This window comes from Eulemur rufifrons, chromosome 7, assembly GCF_041146395.1.
Source record: "Eulemur rufifrons isolate Redbay chromosome 7, OSU_ERuf_1, whole genome shotgun sequence".
NCBI lineage: Eukaryota > Metazoa > Chordata > Mammalia > Primates > Lemuridae > Eulemur > Eulemur rufifrons.
Genome location: NC_090989.1, coordinates 73,937,800 through 73,946,724, shown reverse-complemented (window position 1 = coordinate 73,946,724; position 8,925 = coordinate 73,937,800).

Sequence of the window (8,925 nt, the reverse complement as noted above, 5' to 3'; positions counted from 1 at the left end):
AACTTCATCTCAATCTACTTAATTTCCTAGGATTCCTGGCTAAAATACTCGGCTGTTCTGTAAATGTGCAACCTGAGATCACGGAAGAGTTGGAATCTATTTGTGCTGCCCACTAAGCAAGACAGTGGAAAAATATCAGGACTTGAACTTAGAAGATTCACACCTAAGTCTTAGGTCCATGAATTTTGTGGGCTTGGGCAAATCTTCCTTCCTTTTTCCAGGTCTCAATTTGCTTATTTGTATACAAGGAGGTTGGTGATTATATTAGTCAGAACTTTTTCAGAAGTAAGTGATAAGGATACAAGTCCAAATGCATTAGGAAAATATAAAATGTATATGTGCATATAGTTAAAAAGTCTAGGGTTATAACTAGCTCTAGGTATGGCTGGATCAAGGAGCTTGAATTATGTAATCAGGCTCTGTTCTTCTCTACCTTGGTACTCTGCTTTCCTCGTTAAATTTGCTTCATTTGATTTTTTTGGCTCTAGGCTTTTTCCTTTTCATCTTCTAGAGAATTTTCTTCTCTAATAGTTATAATAAAAATATTGGATGGAGTTTCATTGATCCAACTTGGGTCATATACTCTACCTTCAACTAATCACTATCCATTAGTTTATTAATTTATTTACTAATTATTATTTGAGCTCTAGACATCTGTGATATTAACACTACAACAGACAAACTTATCTATAAACATAAAATGTTGCTGCCTGTATAAAGCATTCATTCTGATGGAACAGCCAGGCAATATACTACTACATGAATAAAAATGTAATATTCTGTTATTCCTGTCATATTACAAAGAAAAATAAATCAGGGGAAATGAAGAAAGAGTCATGAGGAGTTATTTTATAGAAGGTGATCAGATAAGTCTTTTCTGATACAGAAAATTCTTCCAGGAGCAAAATGATGCTAAGAGAAAAGCAATAAGTTTAAGATATTTGTTTCTTGTGTCTCAGGTGCAGCAAGACCAGAGTGGCCTGAGCAGAATGGTACAGGAGGACAGTGATAAGGCATAAGGATGGGAAACTAGCTAGTTTCAGATTTTATTTCAAGTGAATTGGAAATCCTGGAGGATTGTGAATGATAGAGCCACAATAGAATTCTCTAATTTATGTCTTCAAAGGATCATGCTTGCTGCTACATGGAGAATAGACTCTAGGACACAAGATTGGAAATAGAGGAATCAGGAAGTTATTCCACTGTTCTAAGTGGGACATGATTGTGGCTTAGACTACAGGAGCAGGTGGAGAAAAATGGTTAAATTCAGAATGGATTTTGAAGGTAGAGTTGACAGCGTGTGCTGATGGATTAAATGTTGTCCTTCAAGATGGGCAACGTATGTAACCTGCAATTCTGTATCCCCCATAACAATAAGATGAAATAAAAAAAAAAAAAAAGAGGAAGACCAAGAGTCATGAGACAGGAAGAATTCATCAGACACACCAGTATTCTTAGGGATGACATGAAGATGCAAAGTTGAATATGCATGGCTAAGGGATTCTTGACTATTTTCCTCTACATTCTGTAATCGTATTAATAAAGATAATAGAAAGACTTGGTTAGAGAAGGAAGGTGTGTGAAATCCTTGTCTTCACCTATTTGAAGGGCTGTTGTGATAGAAGGAAAAGGCCTGTTTGTGTGACTCCTGAAGGAGGGATGAGAGATGATCAGTCAAAGTTGTAAGAAGATTGATCTTGACTTAGGCAAGAGAAGACTTTTTAAGAGACAGAGCTGTTAATGAGATAATAGAAAGGCCACCTCATCAGGCACTGATTGTCATCTTTTATTTGCTGGATGTGTTCCAGGAGACTCTTGTCTTGATGAACAAATACCAGGGATGCTTGATTCCTGCTCTGGGAGAGTGGTTAGAATCAAAGTTCTTAGACCTTCTTCTAATTAGAGTTTCTATAATTTCATTAAATTCTCAGTGTCCAGGTATTTAATAGAGTCTGGCCTGAGATAATCACTTTAATTGCTCTTTTTTTTATTTGAAAAGAACCTCAGCCTACAAAAGAAAGGTAATTCTTGAAGCCCTGTGAAAAAGGTGTGATACTCAGATGCCATAATGCACTGTCATTAAAATTACTTAGAGAAAGTAGTAACTAAAAAGCAACACTACGAAGACACTAGTGATTTTTACGCGGAGATTGTGCTGTATTTTATAATCTAGCCTATCATTATGCCTTTTAATATTCTGTCCTATTTTTCAACATGTATTCATTTAACACTTAACAAATTACCAGGAGACTCATTTCCATTATTGTTTGACTATCATCTTTCCAAGTAAAGAGCCTCTTTATATTTGAATCATTTGATTAATGAACTCCATTTTTTTTCAATACCTGAAGCCCACATAATGGACAGAAAGGGCTTGCATATATCATATCTTCCCACTAATTCTCGGAAAAAGTTGTTTTAATCTTTGTAGATAGCAAAGGCACTTATCCAAATTCCTTGAGCTGAAATTTGAATCTTTGCATTTGCCTCATCTCTGTTACACTGTCTCTTTCACCTTTGCCTCAAGAATGCTGGGTTACTTAATGTAACTTATGTGTTTCCTTCACTGCCCTTTTGAATCCCCACACCTCTGCAGACCCTGCTTTCTACTGTGAATACCTTTCTCTCTTTTGTCCTGGTAGATTCTTGAAAATCCTTCAGTGCTTCCTCTCTATCAGCCTTCACAGACTCTCTTAGGCTATCAATTTCTCCACATCTCTGGGCTCCCCTTAGCAACTAATACCAATAATTTCACCTCCATGCTAAACACCATTGCAATATGCTCATGCATTAATTTCTCAAGGGTATATATTTCAAGTTAACACTGCTGGATCACAACAAAAGGACATTTTCAATTTTACTAGGTATTTTGAAGTTGGCTCTCTATAGTGGCTTATCAATTTACAATTATAAATGAGAATGAGAATACATTTCTTCATATCCTAGCCAATCCTTGATATTTTTAGCTTTTAAGATTTTTACCAATCTGAAGAAAGTGAAATTAATTATTTTGGGTTTTCCTTGATTATTGGTGGTCATTCAAGGTTATTCTCACATACACGCTTTGTATCCTATTTGATTTATATTTATATCTTTCTCAGAATTTCTGTTATTGAGGCCCCTTTGTTTAGTCTTTTGAGCTGTACACTGGATGGCCTCTAGGGGACATCTTTCACATGGACCACAGTGAGAATGGTGCCACTCTGGGTTTTTGCAAGGTGGCCCTGAGGTTATGTTTCACTCATCTCTCTACACCAGTTCTATTTGGATGAGGATTTGGCACATAGTAAGCACTAAATAAATGTTGCATTAAAGAGTAAGTTTCATTGACAACATTTAAGTAAAATTGCTTTGCTTCCGACATTTCATGAAAGAGTAAAACAGTAAAGTGGCTGCATCTAGACATTATTTTTATGGTATCTCTGTTTTATCATTTTTTTTAAATCTCATCATCAGAAAATATGCGTAATTCTGTTACATGGGACTCTCAATGCTGAGTTCATATATTATTCTGAAAGACATACTTGAAGCAGGATGACATCTGCCATTAGGGAAAGGACTCTACCCCAACAACAGTGTGCTTGAAAATGTCAAGATAAAGGCTTTCATTTTACCAAAAAATATACCCAAGAATCATAACCCCTTACATTTCTGCAGCATGTTTTGGTTTAAAAAGGTCATTCACATATGTCATTTGACTTCCACCAAACCCCTGGGAGTTAAGATGGACACATGTTATTACTGAGACTGAGAGATATTAAGTTGGCCAAGGTCACATAGCTAATGAGGCAAGCAAAGTCTCACTGTGATGGGCAGCAACATGCTCATTTATGAAACTAAATGTCCCAATTTACTTGCTGCTGAACATGACCATGGAAAATCATTCTATCCAATGACACATAAAAATAGAAATCTTCTAAGAATTTCTTTGTTTTAAAACATATCTTTATTGCCTTCCCTATACACTATTTGATACAAACAGAAGAATATATATGTAACAAGTAAATGTGTTTGATAAACAGAGTTCTTCATTTTAATGTAGTTGTATATATCTTTTAAATGATTTGTTTTTATGTCTTATATGATAAGAAAAAAATCTCTAATTTATGGTAAAGAATTTATTCTCTCCTATATTTTCTTCCGAAAGTTTTTAAGTTTTGTTTTTCATATTTAAGTCCTTCGCCCATGTGGAATTAATTTTTGCTTATGGTGTGAGTGAGAGAGTATTTTTCCCCCATGTAAATACCCAATTATCTCATGTATATATTGAAGTATCCCTCATTTCCCCATTGATCTGCAATACTGTCATGTCTTATATCAGAGTCTCATATATGCTTGGGTCTATTCTATTCTATTACCCATTTTTTTTTCCACCCACTGGGGATATCTGAAAAAGTTTCAGTTTTCTAATTTATTTACCACTACTTTCTCCCTTTTGCTTTCTTCCTCTTTTTCTTGTTTATCTTGCCTTAAATAAGGTAATAAGAGTGAAGGTAGAATAGCCTTCTTAAAAATACCAAAAATGACAAAATAAGAAGATGGAAGGTGCCTGAGCATTGATGATGCTAGAGTTTCATCAGGTCTCTCTGTACTACCTACCACAGGATGACTTGGTATATGAGAAAAAACCAACTTCTATTTGGCTAATTCTCTGTACTTTCAAGTGACATTCAGGAGGTGCACTACGTACATTTCTTTTCAAGTAAGAATCTGCCACAAGGGAAGCAATTTACTGACAGCTTTTCTGCTGCAGCTTTTTATTCAGCCATACTCTGAACAGCAGCCAGATAATGACTAAGTACAGCAAGGTTACTAGGGCCTGGCCATTTCTGACCATGCAGGACTACTGTATGGGCATCCTTTAAATAAGAGCTCCATGTGGACTAGCTCTTATAACAGGCTTTATAAAGCTGTTCAGTAGTCTGAGGCTTTTCTGACACAATTCTCCTCCCTTCCCACTGTCCTCCCACAGGTGTCAGACCAGGCTATGTTGGCTAACCACAGCCCATGGGCCAAATCTGGTCCACAGCCTGTTTTTGTATAGCTCACAAGCTAAGAATGGTTTTTACATTTGAAGGAGTTGTAAGAACCAAAAGCAAATAGGAATATGGGACAGACAGTGGCCCACAAGGCCTGAAATATTTACTATCTGGCCATTTAAAGAAAAGTTTGCCAACCTCTGGCAAAAACTTTTCCTATCTACTCCTGCTTCCTTTTCCCTTTTGCTTTCAAAGGTATTAGCAATCCGTCTCTTGCAAAATTCTAACTGTCTTGGCATCTGCTTCCCAGAATATCTAAACTGACACTGTTGGTTTCTGTTACATTAAATTATTAAAATGCAATCATTAAAAGGTAGCACCAATAAAGGGCAGAATCAAGATTAGAATCCAGGGCAAGTCTATGACTCAAACACACCAGATTTCTTTGACTATACTCTTAAGGATAGTCAAAGAAAAAAAAGGAAAAGAAAATGAAATGAAAAAATTGAAAGATAATAAAAGATAGATTCAATAATGGGCAAAATAGATTTTTTTTTTTTTGCCCTTATTAACTTTTTAGCTGCCTATCAATTTAAATGTCCAAAGATTGGGGGATATGTTCAAATTGATGAGTCCTATGAAACTAATGTTTGATTATTCTCTTCTCTGGAAATCTTCTTCTCCATTCTAGTTCTCCACACTCCCCTGTTTTTTGCACTGACTACTGGACATTTCTACTTGGATATACAAGAAGCACTGTAAACGTAACATGTCCAAAATGGAACTTCTTTCTCTTTCAAACCTTCTCTCTCACAGTCTTCCTTCTCTTGATTTTCTGCTGCTCCATCCCATCAATTTCTCAGGCCAAAAGTTTTGGAGTCATCTTTGACTGTTATTTTACTTGCATACCTCACATCCAATCAGCAAAACCTGTTGGCTCTACTTTAAAATAATACCCAGATTTTAACCATTTCTTCCCACTACCCATTGCTATCACCGAGCCTTCACTTGCTTGGATTATTGTAATAACCTTCTGCTTGAACTCACTGATTCTCTCCTTGCCTCTTATAGTCTGTTTTCAATGCAACAGGTAGAATGATTCTCTTACATCTCAGTTTAGATCTGTGTTTCCTCTGCTCTAAACCCAATGATATCTTTCCTTTTTACTAAAAGATAAAATCCTTACAATGTTCAATCATGCCCTATACATTTAGATTCACCTTCCCTTTATGCCTTTGTCTCCTATTACCATCTTCCTAGCTTAATTCATTCCAGTGACACTGGCCTCTCTACTCTTTCGTATTTTATAGATGGTTCCAACTTAGTGTCCTTGCACATGCTATTTCTGGAATGTTCTTTACCACCATTTAATCACTTGATTTGTTTCTTCATTTGTTTATTTCTTAAACACTTTCTAATTGAGGATTTCCATTACCACATTGTTTTAAATTGTTACCTTCCCTCAACCTTCTCAATATTCTATGACTACTTTTGTTTTATATATATGGTTTATCACTGCCTAATATATTAATATACATTTAGCATATTTATTTTGTATATTATCTATATTCCCTACTTGGGAGGTAACTTGCTGGAAGAAGGGATTTTTGTCTACTCTATTCATGGCTGCTGGGTTGCACAGCTCCAGGGGAACCCTTTCCGCTGTGGCAGAAAATACCTGACAAATGTTAGATTATCAAAATTATTGCCTGAGTGAATATTTATGAAGTCTGTGTGGTAAAAGTGCATCATCATATACTTGAATGGAAAATAAAGCAGAAATCAAAATTATTTTCATAACATGATGGTAGATGTTATGTGAAATATAAAAAAAAATAAGAATAATCCCCAAAGCCTATCTTTGGAAAAGAAAAAAAAAAAAAAAACCAGCTACAAAAGATCCTATCAAATTACCCAAAACTTTTCCTATTGGGTCACATGACTATTATAGTCCTTAAAATAATTATTTCTACTTTTCTATCTTTTCTTACTTTCTTCATTACGTCTTAATTTTATTATCAGGAAAAATAAATATTGTGGTAAAAAATAAAGAAAATCCCTTCCCTTGCCGTATTGGAGCTCACACATCCTTTTTACATTTCACTCTCCTCTTCCAGGAAATACTCTCTGCTATTCCTTTCCCTTGACCTAGACGTCTGCTTGACCCAGACCACTTACAGTAGACTGTTAGAATTTTTACAGGAGTCAAGTAGCAGCCACAGACAGTTGGAAAAACACAGCATTAATGGAAATAGGATTAGAGAAATAAATAAAAGCCCCTTTAGGATGACAATGTGCTCTAGTCCAGGTCACCTCAGTTAAGAAATAACAGTCTGGCCAGGCGAGGTGGCTCACGCCTGTAATCCTAGCACTCTGGAAGGCCGAAGCGGGAGGATTGCTTGAGCTCAGGAGTTCAAGATCAGCCTGAGCAATAGCAAGAGAGACCTCGTCTCTAGTAAAAATATAAAAATTAGCCAGGTGTTGTAGTGTGTGCCTGTAGTCTCAGCTACTTGGGAGGCTGAGACAGGAGGATGGCTTGAGCCAGGAGTTTGAGGTTGCTGTGAGCTAGGCTGATGCCATAGCACTTTAACCCTGGTAACAGAGCAAGACTCTGTCTCAATAAAAAAAAAAAAAAAAGAAATATTAGTCTAGTTTGCAAAGTTTAGCTTCCCTTAATTGATATGTTGAGAGAGTGGTTATGTGCGTTTACTTTTTCTTTTTCTATTTTGAGGGGGTTAGAAACAAAGCAATAAATTACAAAAATTATAAAATCAGTGAACTAAAATCACAGAAATGCTATTCAATTAAAAATAAATGAAACAAGGTTAAGGTTTAGCTAAGGACTCTCTTGAAAATTCCACATGAAAAACAAAAATAACTCAGGCTCCCCTTTCAGTACAATCACTTATCCTCTTGGTCTCATATTGTTTGTTAAACAGAAGGTTGTTCTTTGAAACAGTATTTGCTCTGTGTTATGACTATTCTTGGAAGTAAATTAAAAATAGAGAATAAGAAGAAATGGGGTCATTTCCAAAGAAATGTGACAAAAGCTTCTGAAGACCACCTCCCTTTAACTCCTCCCCTTCCTCACCAAACACAAACAAAGAAAACTCCCAAAACCCAAACCAGAAAATAGTAACATTAGAGAAAGGGTGAATGTAATCTGTTGAATGCCTGGATGTGTGTTTACTCAGAAAATGTTTGGGGCAGGGTTGGTCCTGAGAGGTGACCAGCCTAGTAGTTTGTAATCCAGACTGTAGGTGGAAATTGTTTGGGGAGCTTACGCTATTTTTCTGATTCCCCTGATTTGGGGTGGGGCCCTATTATTAGGAAATTGTAAAAGCTCCCAGGTGATTCTAACATATTGTTATGGGTAAGAACCACTGCATGGGTCTTAGGCTTTCATTTTACAAATGAAGAAACAGTGGGTGGGGATTTCCATAGTACATGTGGCTCATCAGTGTCAGAACCAGTGCTAGATTTCAAGTTTACTTCTGTTTCCACTTAACATTCTTTACACTGCTCAGTCCCAGGACAGGGTCTTATTTATTTCATAGCTCCTTTAGTCTGTCTACATTTAATGGGGCTGGGCCTATGGTAGGTATTCAGTGGATATTAATTTAATGAATTCATATCTAGTTTCCAATTGTCAATACAGGTTCTGTTGGGAATACCTGTCAATGGAACCAAGTATGCATGAGGTTTGCACAGGTTCAGCACTGAATGTCTCTTTTTGCCTGATTTTAGGACTCAACAAGCTGTCTCCATATAACCCTAGAACCTGCAATGACTTCTATAAGACTTTCCATGATACCAGCTAAATGAAGAGATTTTAGGGCAAACTGAGGGTAAATGGGAAGTGTGGGATAGGGTAGGAAGGGAATGCAGAAATCTACACTTGAGCCACCTGCAAAAAGAAGGAAAATCTACAACCAAATCATAGTAG